This window comes from Zalophus californianus, chromosome X (genome assembly GCF_009762305.2).
Source record: "Zalophus californianus isolate mZalCal1 chromosome X, mZalCal1.pri.v2, whole genome shotgun sequence".
NCBI lineage: Eukaryota > Metazoa > Chordata > Mammalia > Carnivora > Otariidae > Zalophus > Zalophus californianus.
Genome location: NC_045612.1, coordinates 45,104,187 through 45,130,141, shown reverse-complemented (window position 1 = coordinate 45,130,141; position 25,955 = coordinate 45,104,187). Strand labels below are relative to the sequence as shown.

At 38.6% G+C, this 25,955-nt stretch overlaps 1 long non-coding RNA gene across 1 annotated transcript in view; it reads left to right on the top strand.

The window, feature by feature from the left end:
- Window positions 1-25,657, top strand: part of LOC113931505 — a 110,054-nt gene extending 84,397 nt beyond the window's left edge. Inside the window, exon 4 of the long non-coding RNA XR_004819794.1 lies at window positions 24,091-25,657. This is a non-coding gene — a long non-coding RNA (uncharacterized LOC113931505). The remainder of the gene's footprint in view (window positions 1-24,090) is intronic.
- The last annotated feature ends 298 nt before the right edge of the window (window positions 25,658-25,955 follow it).

Below are 25,955 nucleotides of genomic sequence, written 5' to 3'. Positions count from 1 at the left end.
CTTTATCCTCCCCTGACCCTTTGAGAACCCCGTGGTGGAGACTATAGAGCTGTCATCCTGGATCTAACCACCAGCTGACATCACATTTATCTCAATTGTTGTGGTTCTTGTTAAATGAAAAAGAGTACCTTTTGCAAAGAGCAAAAACAAAACAAAACAAAACAAAACAAACCATGAAATGGTTTGTTTACCATAACCAAATCTTTTTGGAAAATTTCTGTGTATATTAAAGCTGATCCATTTTCTGTTGACCCCAAACTTCATCATGTTCACTGATTTATCTCTTTCCTCATCACTATTGGCTGATGTGTAGTGTGGGCTTGTACAGAGGATTCCTACCACAGAACAGGGTGTTCATGTTCCATTGCCCCAACCTTGTACATACAGCTCAGACCTTCTCCCACTCCTTGTGTATCATCCCCTGCCCATGACACAAGAGGACACAACTGCCCAGACCCCCCTCTGACACCCCATCCTCTCAGTCACCTACCCTCTTCTTGCCCTGCACTGCCCTTCGCACACCTGCCACTGACTGCCAAGTTATGCCACTGCCACCAAGGTGTTTCTTCTTCCGCAGGCCCCGAAGTATGTTTTCATATTCTTCCTTTACACCTATCAGTTTTTTCAGACTGAATTGGAATCATTTTGTATACATTAAAAGCCTGTGTTGTGGGGTTTTGTTTTTGCGGGTTTTTTTTTTTTTTTTGAGATTATTGTTATTATTTTAAATCTTTGCAGACGCTTAGAAGTTTCAGGATGATGGTACGTTGGTGCCACCTTGTGACAAAAGCCTGAACTGTAATGTAAACATCATAGAGCAGATCAGAGGGACAAAGGGGCTGTGACTCTCACTAACCAGACAGAGCTTTCTGAAAGTCAGAATGGAAAAGGAAACTCCTTGGGCACAGCATTTTGAAGGGCTCTCTCTGGACACTTTATATAAATGGAATCAGACAATATGTGTTCTTTTGAATGTTTGGCTTCTTTTGCTTAGCTTAAGATTTTCAAGGTTCATCCATATTGTGGCATGTATCAGTACTTCATATCTTTTTTTTAAATTAAGTTTTTAAATTTTAATTCCAGCATAGTTAACATACAGTGTTATGGTGGTTTCAGGTGTACAATATAGTGATTCAACAATTCTATACATTACTCAGTGCTCATCATGATAAGTGTACTTATCACCTGTTACACCCATCCCCCCATCCACCTCCCCTCCCAACAATCTGTCTGTTCTCTATAGTCAAGAGTCTATTTCTTTTTTAAATTTTATTTTATTATGATAGTCACCACACAATACATCATTAGTTTTTGATGTAGTGATCCACGATCCATTGTTTTCATATAATACCCAGTGCTCCATGCAGTATGCGCCCTCCTTGATACCCATCACTGGGCTAACCCATCCCCCCACCTCCCTCCCCTCTAAAACCCTCAGTTTGTTTCTCAGAGTCCATAGTCTCTCATGGTTCGTCTTCCGCTCTAATTCCCCCCCCCTTCATTTTTCCCCTCCTTCTCCTAATGTCCTTCATGCTATTCCTTATGTTTCACAAGTAAGTGAAACCATATGATAATTGACTTTCTCTGCTTGACTTATTTCACTTAGCATAATCTCCTCCAGTCCTATCCATGTTGATGTAAGAGTTGGTTATTCATCCTTTCTGATGGCTGAGTAATATTCCATTGTATATATGGATCACATCTTCTTTATCCATTCATCTGTTGGAGGGCATTTTGGCTCTTTCCACAGTTTGGCTATTGCGGACATTGCTGCTATGAACATTGGGGTGCATATGGCCCTTCTTTTCACTACATCTGTGTCTTTGGGGTCAATACCCAGGAGTGCCATTGCTGGGCCATAGGGTAGCTCTACTTTTAATTTTTTGAGGCACCTCCACACTGTTTTCCAAAGTGGCTGTACCAACTTGCATTCCCACCAACAGTGTAAGAGGGTTCCCCTTTCTCCACAACCTCTCCAACATTTGTTGTTTCTTGCCTTGTCAATTTTTGCCATTCTAACTGGTGTAAGGTGGTATCTCAATGTGGTTTCGATTTGGATTTCCCTGATGGCTAATGATGATGAACATTTTTTCATGTGTCTGTTAGCCATTTGTATGTCTTCTCAAACTCAACACCCAAAAAACAAATAATCAAGTCAAAAAATGGGCAGAAGATATGAACAGACACTTCTCTGGAGAGTCTATTTCTTAGTACTTCATATCTTTTTATTGCCAAAATATATGCCAGATTTTAATTATGCGTTAATTGGTGGACATTTGGGGTTTTTCACTTTTGGCTATAATGAATGATGCTACATACACTCTTGTCCAAGTTTTACTGTAGACATACGTTGTCATTTCCCCTGTGTACCTAGGAGTGGAATTACTGCGTCCTATGGTAACTCTCTGTTGAAGCATTTCAAGTACTGCAGGACTGAGAACAAATGAATGGTTACCAGAAGGGAGGGGGAAATGGGTGAAATAGGTGATAGGGATTAAGGAGTGCACTTGTGATGAGCACTGGGTGATGTATGGAAGTGTTGAATCACTATATTGTACACCTGAAACTAATATAACACTGTATGTTAAGTAAACTTAAAAAAAAGAGCTGCCAGAATGTTTTCATGACCCTGACATTCCTGAGGAGTGCAGACATAGTTTGTCATTTTTCTCCTGATTAGATTGTGGTTATGAGTTTTGAGAAAGAACACAACAGACTTGAGGTGCTCTTCTTGTCACATGATATCTGTGAAGACATGCTCCCCACATAAATTACTGGGTCACTAAGGATGTTGACCATCATCATAGGGTTATGGTGGAGTTTGCCTAGTTTCTCCAGTGTATAGTAACTATCTTCCATCACCTACCCTACGCTTTATAAGTTAATCACTAAGTCTACATTGCCCTCATGGGTGAGAGGTGGAATTAAAGTTCACCTCATGGAGGCGGGTTATCTACATATATTATTTGGTATAACTTGATAAAAACAGTTTGTCTCTTTTCACCTATTTTTTTTTATCAATTCAAACATTATTTATGTCAGTATTTACTCATGTATACTTATTTTGTAGGTTATTTTTTAATACACACATTTCAAAAGAAGTTTAGCATCATGATTTCTATGGCACAGAAAAATAATCTAATACTTGAAACACTACTAAAGAGTTCCCTACCTCCACCATTATATATCACCAGCATTGTATTGTCTAAGTGTGGCATATTAGACAATGCTTGTAGACAATATATTTAACCATGGCAGAATTTGGAACCACATTTTAATTTCATATGATTTTATTACATACTTGGTTTTCTTGAGAAAGAAATAAAAAAACAGTTCAGACAGAGGTTATTGGAATGATGATATCACATTATTGGTAAATGCAGAAAATGTACTTGAAAAATCACTCTCACTGAAGAAAAAATGAGATATGTCATAGAAAATGTATCTTTCATTTGAAAATCCACTGTCTGAATGACAGCCTTCCAGATTTCTGACTCTGACTATACGGAAGTTAAGTTACTAACCTTTAAGTAACTGATTGCACCAAAATACAATCCTTGTCTTACCCAAGAATTGAGTTCTTTCCTGGGAAAAGAAAATCCTTTCCTTTCAGGGAAATACTTGTTTGTCTCCATTTGGACAATCATTTCAACATTTGTGATGTGTGCATATGACATGGAGATTGTTGTTGAGTTGGCAAGTGTAATTTCAAATGGAAACATGGAGGAAAGTGGCCTCGTTAGATGAGGGATGAAGACTGAGTTGGAGGGGAGGTGCAGAGGGATGTGAATTGAGTATCAAGAAATCTTACAATACTGATGCAAAGGCAAGAATATATGTAAAGAGGAGAGTCACTAAAGATGTGGAGAAGGGCCCAGGGCATTAAAGCATAGTTTTAAACAATCAATTATAAAAGACTTGAGCAGACTGAAATCTTAATGGGAAGAAGGCATCTCTTCTTAGATTTAACAAGTGAATTTACCACACTAACCTTTCTGCACTTTACTTCCTTGTTTGCATTCTGAAGAAGCCTGAAACTTTTCCAAAGGGATAGTATAAGGACATCGGTCTTAATGCCTACTAGTTGGATGGATGGATGGATGGATGGATGGATGGATGGATGGATGGACGCAGGAAGTGTCAAACATGTGCTGGTAAGTCATGGATTTTTATGTTTCAGGACAGAGTTTTAAGTGCAACTGACGAACCTGCAGCGTTGAGTGGCTAACAGGATGCAGCTTTCTCAGGATTCTGCAACTGATGTTTGCAGGATGGGAGGCATTCGCCCGCCTGAGCATCTCAGTTGCTATAGAAACCAAATGAGAGCTTTTCTAGACAAAATATAGTGTTCTTTTTTATGATTTCATTATATAAAGATGCACACACACATACATATAAACAAAGTAGGTGCCCCCATTCTCTGGCTTGCTAATTAAACATTGTGTGTACATACATACATTTATATATATATATATATGTCTTATAGATAATATATGCATATATATAATTTATTTATGTATATAGTGTGAATATATGTGTACGTGTATAGTGTATATTTATACACACACACACAGAAAACATGATCATTATTCTCAAGAAAATGTTGTGAGAAGTTCAAAGGGAAATGTCTCTCAAGATCCTGGCACACTATTGGATGCATCACCCACAATGTCAATTTTTGCTTCCTTTCCATCCCAGTTGCTCTGAGCTTTAACAGGGATGTTGTTTCTTAACCCATTTATTTCTGCTTTTACCTTTAACTATCTTTTATTCTCATTTTATAGTTTAGGTTGTTATTCTTTATCATGCTTTTTGAATTGAATGTTTAATTAATTTATTTTTATTGATATAGGTATTTATTGTTTCTTTTTTTCAAACTTTATTAAGATATAATTGAAATATAACACTGTATGGGTTTAAGGAGTACAACATAATGATTGGATATATGTATGTATTGCAAAAAAATTGTAATAAATTTAATTAATATCCATCACCTCACATAGTTACAATTTTTATTTCTTGTGCTAAGAACTTTAAAGTTCTACTCCTTCAGCAGCTGTTCAAGATACACTACAGTATGGTTAACTATAGTCACTATACTGTACTTTGCATTTCCAGAACTGATTTATTTTATAACTGGAAGTTGTACATTTTGACTACCTCCATCTTTTCTTTATTGAGGTATAACTGACATATAATACTATATAAATTTCAGATGTACACCATGATGATTCAATATTTGTATTTTGCAAAATGATCACCACAGGGGCACCTGGGTGGTTCAGCCTTTAAGCATCTGCCTTTGGCTCAGGTCATGATCCCAGGGTCCTGCGGGGCTCCCTGCTCGGTGGGGAGCCTGCTTCTCCCTTTCACACTCCCCTTGCTTGTGTTCCCTCTCTTGCTGTCTCTCTTTGTGTCAAATAAATAAATAAAATCTTTAAAAAAAAATGATCACCACAATAAATCTAGTTAACATCCATCACCATACATAGGTAAAGAAATTTCTTTTTGTGATGAGAACTTTTACAATCCACTCTCTTAGTAACTTTCAAATATTCAATACAGGATTATTAATTATAGTCACCATGCTGAACATCATATTCCCATGACTCATTTATTTTATAACTGGAGGTTTGTACCTTTTGACCCCCCTTTACCCATTTTGCCCAACCCCCACCCCTCATATAGGTATTTAATGCTTCAAATGTCCTCTGACGATTGTTTTAACTAGATACTGGTACGTTATTTTTTCATTACCATTATCCTAATCAAATTCAGTAATCTCTGGGGCCCAAGGTTTGTTTAACACTCTAAAATAGAATCAATTTTCATGAATGGTCTACACTTTTCCAGAAAGTAAGTATTGTCTAATAGGCTTCATAATTCAGTGTCTCTATGTGTAAGATCTGCCTTTGGGATTATGTTGTTTATGTCTTCTCTACAATGACTAAATATTTTTCCAGTTGATCATTTTGGATTAAAGGAAATTTGTTAGAATCAACTGTAATTACTGTGTTTCTTCTGTTACCCCTTGCACCTACTGTAGTTTTTTCTCCGTGAATATTTTGATGTATTATTTGGTATATATGTATTAAAATCTCATATCTGGGATGCCTGGGTGGCTCAGTTGGTTAAGCATCTGCCTTCGGCTCAGGTCATGGCCCCAGGGTCCTGGGATCGAGCCCCGCATCGGGCTCCCTGCTCAGCGGGGAGTCTGCTTCTCCCTCCCCCTGCCTGCTGCTCCCCCTGCTTGTGTGCTCCCTCTCTCTCTCTCTGACAAATAAATAAATAAAATCTTTAAAAAAATAAATAAAATAAAATCTCACATCTTCCTTGTGAATTTTAGCTGTTAGCATTAGAAACTGTGCTTTTCTGTCTTTTACCCATTTTGATCTCAGCTCTACTCTCCCATATCAAGATTGTAACCCCTTCTCTATTTTATTGACAATTGCCTGATATATATTTCCTTATTTTAAATTTTAACCTCTGAATTCCTTTTGTGTTAGGTATTGTTTTGGATAAAGCGTAGTTTTGGGTTTTTCTTCAGTAGGCAATTTGAAAACACTTTTCTTTTTACTATGGGTGTTAAGCACATTTATATTTACTGATATAATCAATACCTTTGGTCACTTATGTTCTGTTGTGTCACATTGTTCATAAACTCACAGAAATGATATATTCTTACGCCAGACTGTGTGCTTGATTTGTTTTCCTTTTTTATTTAGTATTTAGAATGGTTGTTGTTTTGTTCTGGTGGTACTCATACTAAATCATTAACAACCCTACTTAATATCATTGATAGGGAATAAAGTCTTACTAATAAATAGAAATGGTCAGTAATGTGAACATATTGTTCACATAGTAAACAATATACATACTCATTAACTTAAAAATGTGCTCAATTACAATACATAAAGGAATGCAAATTAATATGCTGAGCTGTGAGGCTGAGTGAAAAAGATGTTTCTTAAGAGTATACATAATGGGGGCGCCTGGGTGGCTCAGTTGGTTAAGCAGCTGCCTTCGGCTCAGGTCATGATCCCAGGGTCCTAGGATCAAGTCCCGCATTGGGCTCCCTGCTGCCTCTCCCTCTGCCTGCCACTCCTCCTGCTTGTGCTCTCTCTCTCTCTGACAAATAAATAAATAAAATCTTAAAAAAAAGAGTATGTATAATGTAATAATTTGGGCAAAGATTATATGTAAATGAACATTTTTGTTATATATTTATACATAAAATTTGTAGAACTGCATTCCAGCTTTTAAAGATGTGTGTGACACTGGAGTAGTGAGTTACCCTTTGTGAGCTTGAACTTACTTATCTGTAAAATGGGCATATTGGTATTTACTTCAGAGAGCTGTTATGAGAAATGAGCAAACCTTTAGAAAGAATCTGATACATAATATTTCAGCAAATATGTGTATAGTTTTGATTGCGTTCCTCCACTCACAAAAGAGATGTTTCACAGAGATCATTCAGATTGAGCAGAGGGAAAGGAAATATATACATATTTATGAGGGTTAAGCTTTGGTAATATTTATTTATAGGATGAATTACCTGAAGATGGTGGAAGTGAAAAGGAAATCATCGTATCTATTTTTTTTTTTAATGTTCCTTCTGATCTTTGTACCTTCCATTTGACACTGGAATAGCAAACTTCCTTTGAGTGGCAGAAAGGAGGCAGTACAGAATAACAGAGTACTAAGATGTGTCTGCTGTACAATAGACTGAAATCCCGAGAAACAATTCCAAATGCAGTAATATTCCTTGTTCCGTCAGTCTGGGTACAGTTCTGCCTATTGCCCAGGTTCAAGTCTAGATCCTCTAATTAATATGCTTTCTCACATGGTGGACTCAAGAATAAGATATTTCATTTTCAGTGAAAGGCCTCTGAGTGGGTGAGTGTAGGAGGCATTTCCACTTGGAGGATTAACAGGCGCCTAGATGTTGCCATAGAAACCAGACTTTGACTTGGTGGGCCTGACCACTTTTATAGAGCCAGAGTACCCTGGCGAGGAGGGTCCAGCCTTCAGGTGTTTGGAACTCAGCTATGTGGAAGTGGAGCCTCCTTTTGGTATGGGGAGACCAAAAGGATCTCAGATCCAAATCACCTCTTTCCGGCTTTGGGGCTCTGTGCCTTGGCCATCTCATTGGTAAAGACGTTAGGGTCCCAACTGGCCCCAGTGAGTGTGGCTCCAGAACACCTCTGAGCTGCTTTCCTCTAAAGGCAGGGGTCACAGGTGGTATGACAGGTAAGACTTTGAGCTCCTGCTTGCCCCTCTGTAAAAGAGGAATGGAAACGCTTCACCCACAGGATCACTGAGAATAGTCAGTGATACACAAGAGCAAACCCATGGCCCTATAGTTACTGCAGGATCATGAGTGCCTGTATAAATTCCACTTCTTACTCTTTTTCAACTTTGTTGTTAGGGGGTAGACAAGGAAACAGGGAGAAAAAGCCTCCGGTGAGAAGCTCATTATAACATGTGGTTGTTACGATCACTACCCAGTTGTAACAGTGTCACCTAGCATGGTGCAGGGCTCATAGTTCCTCCAGTAAAGCATAGTGATAGCTGTGTCTGTCTCTCCCCATGCGGCTCTTCATGCTGGTGGTCAGGTTGATATCAGGTACCTGAAGGAGGTAGGTTCTGAGGATCTGTGTCCTGATGGCTGCTGAAACTTCTACTCCAGATTCAAGGGCAGCAGTCTTTAGGAGACCCCAAAATTTCACATCCTTGCTGGTGTATGACTCGTGGCTCAAGTGAGTTCATGAACCTAAATAAACAAAAGCACATTGTGGAATAGCTCCTGTGAGCTTTGCAAACCAACCTAAAAGTAGAGAAGCTGCTTTGATCTCATCATGGGAGAAGAGGTTTAACATAGTGGAATGTCATCCCATCAGCAACTACGTAGTAGCCCTTGAGCACCATCTTAGAGATGCATTTTTTTTTTTTTGCTCAACAGAAATAAACAGTCCAGTTGGAGAAAGAAGCTGGACTTTAATATGAATTTGCAATAAATAAACCTACATTGTTCTCACCATATAAATAATAATTAACAATTACCGTGTATCTCATAGATGCATATGGAAATGTGCGGTTGTTAGATTGGCCTCACAATTGGGCATTGTAATATAGATTCTTCCCTGAGTTTTTTTCCACTACATAATGAAATTTTTTTAAAGAGCCAGAAATTTTCCAAGTGTTAGTTTCAAATGCCAATGACTAGAATTTAATATATTAAAAGTATTTATTACCTGAGAGTTTGCCCTAGTATAATGATACTTAGCCTCTTTCCGCAAAAAAACCCAGTTACTCTTAGATAACATTATGATTATCTTCCTAATTTATAATATTTTTATTTCTATCCTCAACGCAATAAATGAACATCAACTTTCTGTAAATATTTGGGTAAATTTCATTGCAAATGATGATTTCTATTTAGATTATATGTAGTGTGGACCAGTTTGATAAGATATAGTATGAGTTTGTTAATAGTATAAGAATATAATCGCGGGAATCTTCCACCTGATTTATTTAATTGTATCAGGGAATTATGAATATATAAATATATGTGAAATACTTCACTGAGGCATGGTTGATATAAAATACACTGTACATATTTAAGGTATATGCTTTAACAAGTTTTGATATATGTGATTCCAACACTATAGTTAAGATAATGAACATATCTATCACCTCAAAATGCTTTTTTGTGTCCAGTTGTAATGGTCCCATCTACCCCCCCTCCAGTTTTCCTCTTCACGTCACTTGACCCTGTTCCCAGGCAACTACTGATCTTCTGTCATTATGGATAAGTTTATTTTTCTGTAATTTTATGTGCGTGGAATGCTACAATGTGTTTTCTTTTATGTCAGTCTTCTTCCCTTCGACCTAATTATTTCTAGATTTATCTATTTGTGGCATAAAGGAATATTTCCTTCTTTTTTATTGTTGAATATTATTCCACTATATGGCTATATCATAATTTGTTCTATCCATTCACCTGGTCATAGATATTTGTTTCTGTTTTTTTTTTTTTCTTTTCCATTTTGAGGCTCTTAAAGATAATGTAGTTATGAACATAACTTTGCTTGGACATAGGTCTTTTTTTTTTTGATAAGTACACTTGGAGTGCAACAGCAAGATCATATAGTAGATGTAGGATTAACATTATAAGAAACTGACAATCTGACCCCAAAAAGAAATAATCCAATTAAAATGTGCAGAAGACATTGAGCATGTGCAGAAGACTTGAACAGACATTTCTCCTAAGAAGGCATCCAGATGGCCAATAGACACATGAAAAAATACTCAACATCTCTTATCATCAGGTAAGTGCAAATCAAACTACAATGAGATATCACCTCACACCTGTCAGAATGGCTAAAATCAAACACAAGAAACAACAAGTGTTGGTGAGGATGTGGAGAAAAAGGAAACTTCTTGCACTGTTGGTGGGAATGCAAACTGGTGCAGCCACTTTGGAAAATGATATGGAGGTTCCTCAAAACATAAAAATAGAACTACCCCACGATCCAGTAATCACACTACTGGGTATTTACCCTGAAAATACAAAAACACTAATTAAAAGGGATACATGCACTTGTCTGTTTATAGCAACTTTATTTACAATAGCCACATTATGGAAGCAGCCCAAGTGTTCATCGATAGATGAATGGATAAAGATGTGGTGTATATACAATGGAGTATTATTCAGCCATAAAAAAAAATGAAATCTTGCCATTTGCAATGACATGGATGGAGCTAGAGTATAATGCTAAGTGAAATAAGTCAGAGAAAGACAAATACCATGATTTGATTCATATGTGGAATTTAAGAAACAAAACAAATGAGCAAAGGAAAAAAAAGAGAGAGAGAGAAAGAGAGACAAACCAAAAAATAAACTCTTAACTATAGAGAACAAACTCCTGGCTACCAGAGGGGAGGTGGGTGGAGGGGATGGGTGATTAAAGAGTACACTTGTCGTGATGATCACTGGGTGATGTATAAAATTGTTGAATGACTATATTGTACACTTGAAAACTAATATAATACTGTATGTTAATTATATTGGAATTAAAAGAAAAAAAGGGAAAAACCGATAATCTCTTTTCCAAAGTGTTGGCACCATTTTTCATTGCCACCAGCAGTGTATGAGAGTTCCATATTCCACAACCCTGCCAGGACTTGGTATGGTCAGTCGGTTTATTTTATCCATTCTCAGACGGGTATAATGGGTTTACATTTCCCTAATGACTAGTGATGTTCAGCGTCTTCCTATGTAATAATGTGACACTTGTGTGTCTTTTTTGGTGAAGTATATTTTCAAATATGTTACCTACTTATTTATTGGAGTATCTGTATCTTCTCATTTACCTTAGTGATATTTTTTTTATTCTGGATACAAGCCCTGTATCAGATATATGATTTGCATACATTTTTCTTTTTTCCTGAAAATTTTATTTAAATTCAATTAATTAACATATAGTGTATATTAGTTTCAGAGGTAGAGTTCAGTGATTCATCATTTACATATAATACCCAGTGCTCATTACATCACATGCCCTCCTTAATACTCATCACACAGTTACCCCATCCCCCCCACCCACCTCCCCTCTAGCAACCCTCGGTTTGTTTCCTATAGTTAAGAGTCTCTTATGGTTTGCCTCGCTCTCTGATTTCATCTTATTTTATTTTTGCCTCCTTTCCCCTGTGATCCTCTGTTTGGTTTCTTAAATGCCACATATGAGTGAAATCATATGATAATTGTCTTTCTCTGTTTGACTTATTTTGCTTAACATAATACCCTCTAGTTCCATCCATGTCATTGCAAATGGTAAGATTTCATTTTTTTGATGGCTGAGTAATATTCCATTGTATAAATATACACCACATCTTCTTTATCCATTCGTCTGTTGATGGACATCTGGGCTCTTCCTATATTTTGGCTTTTGTGGACGTTGCTGCTATAAACATTGGGGTGGCATAGATTTTCTTCCAGGCAGCGGCTTGTCTTTTAATTCTCTCAACAGTAAGTGTGGAAGAACCAGTCTTTAAGCTTAAGGAATTCTAGTTTTTCAGCTTATTCATTTATGATTTTGATTTTGCTGTTGATGTCATATCTAAGGAATATTCATCTAACATAGGGCCAGAGGGATTTTATCCTCTATTTTCTTCTAACAGTTTTATAATTTTAGCTTTTATATTTATGTCTGTGATAAATTTTTAGTTGACTTTTGTTTATGGTGCAATACACGGATCATAGTTGATGTTTTTTTTTTTTAAAGATTTTATTTATTTATTTGAGAGAGAGAGAGAATGAGAGATAGAGAGCACGAGAGGGAAGAGGGTCAGAAGGAGAAGCAGACTCCCCGCTGAGCAGGGAGCCCAATGCAGGACTCGATCCCGGGACTCCAGGATCATGACCTGCGCCGAAGGCAGTCGCTTAACAAACTGAGCCACCCAGGCACCCTCATAGTTGATGTTTGTGCATCTGGAGACCCACTTGTCTCAGAACCATTTGTTGAAATAACTATCCTTTCTGAGAGGAGAGGCAAGCTGGCAGAAGAGTAGGGGACCTTGTTTCATCTGGTCCCTTGAATCTAGCTAGAGAACTATCAAATCATTCTGAACACCCATGAATTCAACCTGAGATGTAAGAGAAGAATTGTTGAAACTCTACAGGTAGAAAAGCGACCACTTTTTGCAAGGTAGGAGGTGTGGAGAAATGAATCTGAGGGGATATATTGGAAGATAAATGGTGGGGAGAGGGAGCCTCTGTAAGCCAGCCACCAGAAAGTGATATAGCCCTGGAGCTCAAAACCAGAACCCTTAGAAATCTGCTCCAGTGAGAGACATCCCTGCCTGAAAGGAGTTCAGGTGGAGAAATGGGGCAGAATTCTAGGTGGGACAGTGTGGTCTCAGGATCCCCGGAATCACAGAAAGAACAGGGGTGCCTGAGCCCGTAAAGTTCCCAAGCATTGGAGCGGTGAAACTGGTTAGGTTAGTGAGTCCGGGAGGGGGCTCTCAGCTTGGTTCACCATAAACCATGAGCCACAGTCTGATGGGGTGACCGCTTTCAGAGCAGGGGCCCTGCTAAAGGAAAGGAACGGGGTGATTATCCGACTTCTCCAGGGAGGGGCAGAGCAGGTGCACACATGATCAGGTGACCACTCTCTGGGCTGGAGCCCTGCAAAGTGCAGGAAGGCCAGATCCTCCACCTTCCCCCAGGAGGATAGGTGTGGGCATGCACTGCAGGAGTCTGCAGAGTTTGGTACACACAAAAGTGAAGACGGCTTATCTCTGAGGGTTTACTGAAGAGAGGGGACCACAGTCTTACAGTTCTGGGGCTGGAGATTGGGAGCGTTCATTTTTATTTTGATCCTCTAAAGAGGTGCAGAAAGCCTTCAGGGAATAAAAGCCACACAGAGCAACCAGAAAGAGCTTACGCTGAAGCCCGGGCCCCCTAGCAAGGGGCCATGCAACTCCATGCACTGAGAATCAGTGCAGCAGGCCCCACCCCCAGAAGAACACCTGAAAGAACAGGCGAACAGCAAGTTTACAGACCTCACAGGACTGCAAAACACCAGCGCTAGTATATAGGATATAGTATATAGAATTCGAGGTTTTTTTCTCATGATTTGTTTATCTTCCAGTTTAAAATTTTGCATTATTTTCCTTTTTTCCCTTTTCAACTAGTTTATTGTATCAACTTTGTTTTTAAGTCTTTTTTAACTTTCATTTTTTTAAATTTACTTTTTATAGGTATATTCTTCGCTTTTGGCTTCCTTTCACGCTATTCAATCTTTGTGTGTGTGTGTGTGTGTGTGTGTGTGTGTGTGTGTAAGTTTTGCTTTCTTTACAATTTTGGGATTTAGTGTCTTCTAACACACAGACCAAAATACACTCAGGACCAAGTGGATCACCCGGTTTTGTCCAACCTGTGAGATTATATTCTCCCCCCCCCCTTTTTTTTTTCTTTTTTGGTTTCTGAGCTCTTCAGATTTGTCCAAAGTGTGTATTTTGTTCTGGTCGTGGTTGATATTTTTTATTTTGTTCACACGTTCATCCATTCTTCTCTGGGCAAAGTGACTAAAAGGAGAAATTCACAACAAAAGAAAGAACCAGAGGTAATACTCTGCCACAAATCTAATCCATATGGATATAAGTAAAATGTCAGAGCTGGAATTCAGGATAACAATTATAAAGTTACTAGTTGGACTTGAAAAAAGCATAAAAGATGCTAGAGAATCTCAGTGCAGAAATGAGATCTAATCAGGCCAAAGTTAAAATATTCTAACTGAGATGCAGTCTAAATTGGATGCTCTAACAGCTAGGGTAAATGAGGCAGAGGAGAGAGTAAGTGACACAGAAGACAAGTGATGAAAAGGAAGGAGGCTGAGGAAAAGAGAAAAAAAACAACTAATGGACCATGAGGGGAGGCTTCAAGAAATCAGTGATGTCATAAAATGAAACAATATTAGAATTATTGGGATGCCTGAAGAAGAGTAAAGAGAGAGAGGGCCAGAAGGTATATTTGAGCAAATCATAGCTGAGAACTTCCCTAATCTGGGGAAGAAACAGGCATTCAAGTCCAAGAGGTAGAGAGGGCCCCTCCCCAAATCAATAAAAATAGATCAACACCCCAACATATAACAGTGAAGCTTGCAAATTTCAGAGACAAAGAGAAAATCCTGAAAGCAGCTCGAGATGAGAGGTTGTAACCTACAGGGGTAGGAGCATTAGACTGTCAGCAGACCTATCCACAGAGACCTGGCAGGCCAGAAAGGGCTGGCATGATATATTCAGGCTTCTAAACAAGAAAACCATGTAGCCAAGAATACTTTGTCCAGCAAGGCTGTCATTCAGAACGAAAGGAGAGATAAAGAGCTTCCAGGAAAGACAGACACTGAAAGAACATGTGATCACTAAGTCAGCCCTGCAAGAAATATTAAGGGGGATCCTGTACGTGAAGGGACAGCCCAAGAGTCACATAGACCAGAAAGAAACAGAGACAACCTACAGAAACAGGGATTTTTACAGGTAGTACAATGGCACTAAATTCATATCTTTCAACAGTTATTCTGAATGTAAATGGGCTAAATGCTCCAATCAAAAGACACAGGATATCAGTTTGGATGAAAAAGCAAGACCCATCCATATGCTGTCTACAAGAGACTCATTTTAGACCTAAAGACACCTCCGGACTGAAAGTGAGGGGATAGAGAACAATTTATCATGCTAATGGATATCAAAAGAAAGCTGGGGTAGCAATCCTCATATCAGACAAATTAGATTTTAAACCAAAGACTGTAGCAAGAGATGAAGAGGGCCACTATATCATACTTAAAGTGTCTACCCAACAAGCAGATCTAACAATTATAAATATTTATGCTCCTAGTTTGGAAACAGCCAATTATAACAACCAATTAATAACCAAATTAAAGAAACACATTGATAATAATACAATAATAGTAGGGGACTTCAACACCCCACTCACAGCAATGGGCAGATAATCTAAGCAGAAGATCAATAAAGAAACAATGGCTTTGAATGACACATGGGACCAGATGGACTTTGCAGATACATACAGAACATTCCATCCTAGAACAACAGAATATCATTCTTCTCGAGTGGACATGGAACTTTCGCCAGAATAGATCACATCTTAGCCCACAAAACAAGCCTTAACAAATTCAAGAAGATCAGAGTCATACCATGCATCTTTTCGGACCACAATGCTATGAAACTAGAAGTCAACCACAAGAAAAAAATCTGGAAAGACCACAAATACATGAAAGTTAAAGAATATGCTACTAAACAAAGAATGGGTCAACCAGGAAATAAAAGAGGAAATAAAAATGTACACTGAAATGAATGAAAATGAAAACACAGCAGTCCAAAACCTTTGGGATGCAGCACAAGTGGTTCTAAGAGGGAAGTTTACAGCAATACAGGCCTACCTCAAGAAGCAAGAAAACTCTCAAATAAACAACTTGACCTTATCCCTAAGGAAGCTAGAAAAAGAGCAACAAACAAAACCTAAAACCAGCAGAAGGAAGGAAAAATAAAGACAAGAGCAGAAATAAATGATACAGAAACTATAAAAAACAATAGAAGAGATCAATGAAACCAGAAACTGGTTCTTTGAAAAGATCAACAAGATTGATAAACATCTAGCCAGACTTATCCAAAAAAGAGAGAAAGGGGGTGACTAGGTGGCTCAGTCAGTTTAGCATCCAACTCTTTTTTTTTTTTTTTTTTTTTTTTTTAGCATCCAAATCTTGATTTTGGCTCAGGTTATGATCTCAGGGTTATGAGATTGAGCCCTGCATTGGGCTCTGTGCTGAGCATAGAGCCTGTTTAAGATTCTCTCTCCCTTTGCCCCCACCCCGCCTCCTTGCACTCTCCCTAAAAAAAGAAAAGAAAAGAAAGAAAAAAGAGAAAGGACTTAAATAATTAAAATCACAAATGAGAGAGGAGAAATAACAACACCACAGAAATATAATTATAAGAGAATATTATGAAAAACTATATGCCAACAATTGGAGAACCTGGAAGAAATGGATAAATTCCTAGAAACATATAAACTACATATATACTACCGCAGCCATATTTGACACCTCCTGCATCCATCCACCCATCTGTTCATCCGCTCATCCGGTTAACATGCATTAAAACCAAACTCTACACCATCCCTTTGGTTAACTTTTACACTTCTCCAGAATGAAAACAAGGAAGTAAAGTGCAGAAAGGGTGGGACAAGTGAATTCAGAAGTGAAATCTAAGAAGAGATGGCTCCTACCCATAAAGATTTCAACCTGATCAAGTCTCTTATAAGTGATGATTTAAAAGTAAGTTCTAATACCCTGGGCCCCTGTCTCCATCTTTAATTACTGCTCTCTCTGCATATATTCTCGCTTTTGAACTGAAATTCTAAGAATTTTTGATAAGCAATTGAAATCCCCCGATTCTCCCCTCCAACTGCATCTTCATCCGTTATCTAATGGGGATGTGTTCCCCCATGCTCCTACAGAGATTACACTTGACAATTCCACACCGCCTCTTTGTCACATGCACAGATCAGGAACGTTGAAATGATTGTTCCAATGGAAACACAAAAACATTTCCCCAAGAGAAAGGAATGTCCTTTTCCAATAATAGAATTCAATTGCTTGGGTATAGACAAGGATTCTATTGCAGTGCAATTTGTTATGCAAATGCTAGAGATTTGAATCTTTTCTGCAGTGTTAGGGTAAGCTAACTGGAGGGTTATGCTTTAGACAGTGAGTTTTCAAATGAAGCCCATATATTCTCCAGCATAGCTCATATTTTGCTTCATTGAAAAGGATTATGCAGGGGGGCCTGGGTAACTCAGTCGACTAAGCAACTGTCTGCCTTGGGCTCAGGTCATGATCCCAGGATTCTGGGACAGAGCCCCACATCAGGCTTCCTGCTCAGAGGGGAGCCTGCTTCTTCCGCTCTCTCACGTGTGCTCTCTCTCTCTCTCTCTCTCTCTCAAATAAACAACTAAATTCTTTAAAAAAAAGATTATGCTAATGTTTGTCCATGTTAGCAATAACATTATGCTCATTTCAGTAACCTCTGTATTATCAGTTTTTTTATTTCTCTTTTATGAAACCAAGTATGGAATAAAATTGTCTCAATACATACTGTTGTTCCAAATTCCACACGGTTAAATATATTGCCTAAATGCATTTTCTAATATACCATATTCAGACAATAAATGGTGGTGATACATAATGGCAGAGATAGGGAACTCTTTTATAGTTTCCTGCCTGCTGAGTCAAAATTCTTTTTTTCTTCACCATAGAAATCATGACGCTAAAACTTTTTGGATGGGTTCATTTTTTTTTAAATGAGAAAATAAGTAAATATGAATCCATACTGATATACATAAATGGTTTAATTAATAAAAATCGGTCACAAGTGGCAGACTGTCTTTATCATATAATTTAAAATAATATGTATAGATACTCTGCCTCCATGAGGTGAACTTTAATCTCCCTCCCACCTCTGAAGGCAGGACAGAATTAGTGACTTCCTTCTAAAGAATAGAGTGGGTGAATGGAAAATAGTTACTGTACACTGGAGATATTAGACAAACACCACCTTAACCCTGTGATGAGGGTCAGCGTCTTTAATGACCCAATGATATCAGATGGGTCTTATGTCCTTCTTAATGTGAGGTGATGAGAAGGAGACTTCAACTGTGGTATTCTAACCCATAACCACAGTCTGTCTAATCAGGAGAAAAATAACTGACTACACCTGCACTCCTGAAGACTGTCAGGGTCATGAAAACAGTCTAGGAGTTTCTCAAACAGTTCAACAGAGTTACTATATGACTCAGCAACTCCACTCCTAGGTACACAGCCAGGACAAATGACAACATATGTCTACATAAGAACTAGTATACGCATGTACAAAGATGGAATCATTATTCATAATATCCCAAAGTGGAAACAACCCAAATGTCAACCATTTAATGAATAGATAAAAAGTGAGGCATATTATTTGTTAATAAAAAAATGAAGTACTGACGATACATGCTACAACATGGATGAATCTTGAAAACATTATGCCAGTGACAGAAGTCACATATGCAAAGACCATATATTGTGTAATTCCATTTATATGAAATATCCAGAAAGAGGCTATCAGTATAGTTGTGTCCAAGGAATTCCCTCCTTTCTATCCTGACTTCCAGAAAGATCTAGTAGGGTTGGGTCACAGCCTCTCTTCCCACTTTCAGGCTCCACAAACGTTCATGCTGTAGTTTAGACTTTTGTCACAAGGTGGTACCAACGTACCACCATCATCAAACTTTCCTAAGTGTCTGCAAGGAGTAAAAAAATAAACATAACCTTTAAAACCCAGGTTTTGAAGCTATGTAGAATGTTCTAATTCTGTCTGAAAAAACAGATAAGGGTAAAACAAGACTGTAAAAAATATACTCCTGGGCCTGCAGAGGATGAAACCTTAGGTGGCAGTGGCATGCTTTGGCAATCTGGGACAGGTGTGTGAAGGGCTGTGCAGATGAGAACAGGGGGTAGGAGCCTGAGAGAGGATGGAGCAGCAGAGCGGGGTCTGCACAGCTGTGTCCTGTGTCGTGGACGGGGGCTGACAGACAAGGGGTGGGAGACGGTCTGGGCAGCCTGTACAAGGGTGGGAGAATGGATGATGAATGCCCTGTTCTCTGATAGGGTCTCTCTGAAGAATCCACAGTGAGCGTCAGCTGATAGTGATGAGGAAAGCTGTAAATCAATGAGCTTGATGTAGTTTTGGTTCAACACTATATGGAATTACTTTAATATACATATGAATTTTCCAAGCAGAATTGGTATCATGGTAAACAAACCACTTCGTGATATTTTTTACCCTTTGTAAAATGTACTCCTTTTCATTATTGAAAAAAAATGGAGGAAATATGATGCCACCCAGTGTTCACACTTAAGATAGAGCCTCTGAGAGTCTCAGACCAGGGGACTCAGCAAAGGGGAGGGAGGAAAGAGGTTGGGAGCTTGACTTTATGGGATCAGCGGCTTTCTGGATTTTTACAGCTGAATTTTTGTTTAACTGGTACAATCCCTCTGTATCCATCACTTTTCTAAGATATAAAAAAATACTTTTCTTGGGATATCTAAGCCTGAGATTGGAGGTCCAGCTCCTGTCTGAACTGAGAATAATGCTGCAACTGTGGAATGTATGGAGGTGGTAGAGCTGGATGGGGATATAGAAACACACACACACACACACACACACACACACACACACACACACACAAATTTACATTCATCACTTGGTACAAAAAGGGTACCCTGACACTTCCTCGGGACAGTTAAGGCAGATGGAATATTTCCAGGGCAACCCTTAACTATGTTTCTGCCAGCGATTGCCCTTCCTTACTTCACATATATATGTAAGCTCTCTCTTATCTTGCATAACTGGGAAATGAGGTCTTTTCTTCAAGCCTGAGTAGGCTTATAAAGTACAGCACATTGATTTCTCATTGGATCTGATATATTATTAAATCTAGATCAAAATCTCATGTTATTTAACTTGTCTTTCATGATCCCAAAGGCACTTGAGAATCCAAAAGTGTCTCAGGATCATTGATTTTTGCTGGACAGTATTAAGTAATATAGAAGGTTTGCTAAGTCTGTGCAGCTCTGGATAGTCATTCTGGAAACACTTAATCTGAATAAGGTGCATGACGTTTGTAGGCTCTGTCACAAACAAGGTCCCGTTTCCACTGACCATTTATTTTATTTTTTTATTATTATGTTATGTTAATCACCATACATTACATCATTATTTTTGATGTAGCGCTCCATGATTCATTGTTTGCGTATAACACCCAGTGCTCCATGCAGAATGTGCCCTCTTTAATACCCATCACCAGGCTAACCCATCCCCCCACCCCCTCCCCTCTAGAACCCTCAGTTTGTTTCTCAGAGTCCATAGTCTCTCATGGTTCATCTCCCCCTCCGATTTCCCCCCTTCATTCTTCTCCTCCTGCTATCTTCTTCTTCTTCTTCTTCTTCTTCTTCTTCTTCTTCTTCTTCTTCTTCTTCTTCTTCTTCTTCTTCTTCTTCTTCTTCTTTTAACATATAATGTATTATTTGTTTCAGAGGTACAGGTCTGTGATTCAACAGTCTTACACAATTCACCGCACTTACCACAGCACATACCCTCCCCAATGTCTATCACCCAGCCACCCCATCCCTCCCACACCCCCACCACTCCAGCAACCCTCAGTTTGTTTCCTGAGATTAAGAATTCCCCATATCAGTGATCCACTCACCATTTATTTTAAACCTATGCTACAGCAAAGAATCCAGCTACTCACATTAGATGCATCCTGGGTCAGGTTTCTATCCTTGTACTTCCCCCGTGTCTTTGGACTTTAGAGCAATTACTCTGATTTGGCCCAAGATAATGCCACAGACCAATGAGGAATGATGCAGGAGCAGATGGCTGGAGTCACCAATGGCCATGCCTGCAGACACCAACAAAGCTTTCAAGAGAGAGTGGGAAGCTTTGGAGCTCCCAGATCACCAGTGACACTTGATGAAGTCAAAGAGGAGCTCTTGGTCAAAGACCTCCACTTGGAAGCCATATTTAAGAAGGAATTGCATACCTCTATTTTTTTTTTTTTTGAAGACCCAAAAGCACTATGTCAAAAATCAGAGGAGCACTTAACCTTGTAACTGTCGTGAGAGTTGGAGCTTCTCAGCAAAAAAAAGGGGAATGCGTGAGCTGGTGGGTGTGCAGCAAGGATTGTTCTCTGAGATGAGATCCCCTTTATGTCCAAAACTAAAAGAAATGTGAGAAGTGTGTACTGGGTGACTTACCTGGAAATAGTTATTATTGATACGTTTTAAATTTTCCAGTTATTGATTCTAGTAATGAAAATCAGATAGAAAACTGAGGCTAATGGTAATATACAAAACTTTGCAAAAATGCAGTCTGTTCAAAGAGCATTGTCAATTACTACATACTTCTGTGATCAGTCATCCTGACTTCTACCACAGTAAATCCATGTTTTCTTGGGATCCAAATGTGCTGCACTTTACCTTTAATCTTGTGTTAGTGTTTTTGTAACTCTTTTTCCACAAATAATACATTTTCATTACCAAAAATGTAGCAACTATGGATCAGCAAAGTGAAGCTCCCTGTGGTGCTTATTTTATGCCCACAGAATGACATACAGAGTAAGTATGTCAAAACCTTATTCAAAGAAACACTTTCCAGAGTCAGGACAGATTAACCAACCATCTACATCACTTAATTTTGTCCATCAAAAACCAGTGACCTTGAGACCTGGCTGGATTCTAAAGTGTCTTTTGGGTCATCAAGGACAGGTGAAAAAGGGTGAGGTCTTGATCTGGGGTTCAGAATATATGAAATCCATTGATAAATCAATGATGCCACACTGTAGATGGATACTCAGTTGAAGAAAAGACCTCATTTCCCAGTTATTCTGGATAAGAGAGTTCACATATCTATGTAAAAAGGGAGAGAGGGCAATTGCTGGTGGACACATAGTTATCTGACCCTGACTCTATGGAAGGTCCTTTACAGCTCTAACTTTTAGGTAACTGACTGCATTGAAATACAATCCCTGTCTTACTCAAGCAACTGTATTCTTTCCTGGAGGAAGCAAATCCTTTCCCTGTGGGAAAATACTTTGTCTTCATTTGCACAATCATTTCGACATTCCTGATCTCTACATGTGACAGAGAGATGATAGTTGACTTGGCCAAGGGTAATTCCTATGGAAGCAAGAGAGAACATGGCCTGGTTGCATGAGGGATGAAGACTGAGTTGTAGGACAGGTGCAGGGAAATATGCATTGAGTATTGAGAATTCTTCTTAGAATTTTGGTGCAAAGGTGAGAATATATGTAAAGGGGCTGTAACTAGAGATGTAGGTAGGGTCCCAAAGATTCAAGCAAATTTTAAAATCATTAATTCTAAGAGACTGCATCAGGCTGAAATCCTAATGGGAAGGAACCATCTCTTCTTAGATTTAACATCTAAATTGACTACACTACCCTATCCATACCTGACGTCCTTGTTTCCATTCTGGGGAAGCCCTAAACATAACCAAATGGTGTAGAGTTTGGTCTTAATGCCTCTTAATTAGATAAATGGATGAATGGATAGATGGATGGATGTAAGAAGTGTCTAAGATGTGCTGTGAAGTCACAGATTTTTTTTTAATTTTTTATTGTTATGTTAATCACCATATATTACATCATTAGTTTTTGGTGCAGTGTTCCATGATTCATTGTTTGTTCATAACACCCAGTGCTCCATGCAGAACGTGCCCTCCTCAATACCCATCACCAGGCTAACCCATCCCCCTTCCCCCCTCCCCTCTAGAACCCTCAGTTTGTTTTTCAGAGTCCATCATCTCTCATGGTTCGTCTCCCCCTCTGACATACTCCCCTTTTCTTCCTCTCCTGTTATCTTCTTCTTTTTCTTTTTTCTTAAAATATGTTGCGTTATTTGTTTCAGAAGTACAGAACTGTGATTCAACAGTCTTGCACAATTCACAGCGCTCACCGTAGCACATACCCTCCCCAATGTCTATCACCCAGCCACCCCATCCCTCCCACCCCCAACCACTCCAGTAACACTCAGTTTCTTTCCTGAGATTAAGAATTCCTCATATCAGTGAGGTCATGTGATACATGTCTTTCTCTGATTGGAAGTCACAGATTTTTATGTGCCAAAGCAGAGCTCTCTTCTTTGAAGCTGATGAACCCATGGTGTTCAGTGGCTAAGAGGATGCAGTTTCTCAGGGCTCTGGAACTGATGGCTTCAAGATGGAAGGCACTGAGGGTGTATGGGACTGGCCTGAGGGTCACCAAGGAGACCTGATGTCATTGTGAGGATCGTGATGACATTGTAATAGACACAGTCACCGCCTGACAAGAAGAGCAAGTACTTCCTTTAAGTGCTTGAGACTCAGCTGAGGGTGGATCTTGGAGGGGGTTGCGGATCTGTCCTGGGGTGTGGGGAAGCAAAGGGATTCAGAACCAAGTCTCCTCCTTCCACCTTTGGGGCTCCATGCCCTGGATGTCTGAAAGGTAGTCATGGGTTCCTGCCAACTCCAGTGAGTGTGGGTCCTGTTTCAGGAGTGTCCTAGAGCTGCTTTCCTCTAAAGGCAGAGAGGGGTGCAGGAGGGAAGACAGGTAAGGCCTCTGAGTCCCAGCTTTCATGTCTGTCAAATGGGGATGAGAATGCTTCACCCACAGGATTGCTGAGAACCCTCAGTGATACACATGAGCAAGCCCATGGCCCTGTGGCTACTGTGGGATCATGAATGCCTATATGAATTCAGGCCACTTCTTACTCCTCTTCAATTTTGTCATTAGAGGAGGAAGGAAGAAAGGAAAAGAAAAAAGCCCTGTGAGAAGTCTGTTATAACATGTGGTTGTCATGATCATGACCCAATTGCATCAGGGTCATGTCACTAAACTAGTGCCTAGCATGGTGCCAAGCATGTAGTTACTCCAGTAAAGCATAGTGATTTCTGGATCTGTCTCTCCCTGTGCAGCTCTTCACGACAGTGGCCCAGCTCATATCAGGTGCCTCAAGGAGTCAGGTTGTGAGGTTCTGTGTCCTGATGGCTGCTGAAGCTTCCATTCCAGACTCAAGGGCAGCAGTCCTCAGGAGACCCCAAAACTTCACATCCCTGGTGGGATATGAACCCTGGATCAAGTGGGTTCATTGATATGAAGAATATCATGTAGTATAACAGCTCCGGTAAGGCTCACAAACTAGGCTGAATGTAGAGAAGCCACTTTGATCTCATGATGGGAGAAGAGGTTTAGCAGGTGGAATTTCATTTGGTCAGCAGCTACAAGCTTAGTGTAATAGCCCTTGAGCCCCATCTTAGAGAAATCTGCCATTGTCTGAAAGCAGTGAATGGTTCCAACTTGACGAACACTTGTTCTTTAACATGCACTTGCAATAAATACACATATATTTTTTCTTGCTGTAGAAATGATTAATCCTACGTTCTCTCTGAGAATGTGAAAATATGCATTAGTTTGAAGGGTTCCTAGCAATTTGAGATTCTAACATGTCTTCTTTCCTGGTAACCGTGGTTTTATCTGTTTGGTAAAGAGAATTTTTTAGGAGCCTAAAATTTTTCAAGTGTTAGTTTAAAATGTCAGTTAAAAGGATTTGGAATTTTATAAAATAATAATGACCTGTGGGTCTTTGCCCTATTATCGTGATACCAAGTAATATCGCTTATAATAATCGGAAATTCTTAAACATCATTATGATTATATTCCCAGGACATCACATTTAGATTTATAGTTGCCAACCACACCATGCCCCGTCCCCGAGCGACCACCAATCTTTTGTCAGTAGATTAGTTTTGATTTCCTATAATTTTATGTCCGTGGAATCATACAGGTTGCATTTTATTCTCATCTGGCTTGTTATGTTCAGCCATTTATTTGTTTATCAATTTAAATTATCTTTTATTTGACAAAAATATATGAAACATTTATGAACGTTTGGGAAATACTTTCTTGAATATTTAATACCTAATATATATTAAAGAAGACTTCTGTTTAGGAATCATGTAGATTACCATTTCTTTTGTGAATCACCAAATTATCCAATTCGTATACACTGAAGTAGAAAAACATACGGGATTCTCTTCAGATTTAAGATTATAGTAAATATTTAATATGTGACTATAACAAGGTGGAGTTATGAAACTGTCCCCAAGAAGGGAAAATAGAAATATTAGCCTTTCTTTCTTTTATAAAGGAAAATGTTGTGCTTTGATGATGATAAAAACCAAACCATAGGAATTGCTTGTTTTGTTTCCTACATACATATTTAACTGAAGAATAGTCAAGTAATTAAGAAAATAATAATCATATATTTTTAATTTCAGAAATTTATTTTATACACATTCCATGTAACGTATGTCTTTAGATATACTTTCTTGCATCTATATGGGCTGACAAATATGTAAATTTTACGCTACATACATCTATTCATTGAAAAGAATTTGTTCAAACATATTTTATACATGTTAGCAATAATCTTTATCGTCATTTCAATAACCTCTGTCTTATCTGTTTTTTTTTTTATTTCTTTTAAAAGATTACCAGTATGGAATAAAATAAAGATTACAAGTATGAAATAAAATAGTGTGTAATTATAATGTTCCAATTTCTGATATGGTTAAATATATCGACTGAACACATTTTCTAATATGCCATATTTAGACAATATAATGGTGGTGATAAATAATGGTGGAGATAGAGAATTCTTTTGCAGGCTTCTGAGTGTTCAGTTAAAATTCTTTTTCTGCACCATAGAAATCATGATGCTAGACTTTCTTTGGGGATGTTTCCATGAAAAAAAAATCTACAAAATATCATACACGAATCT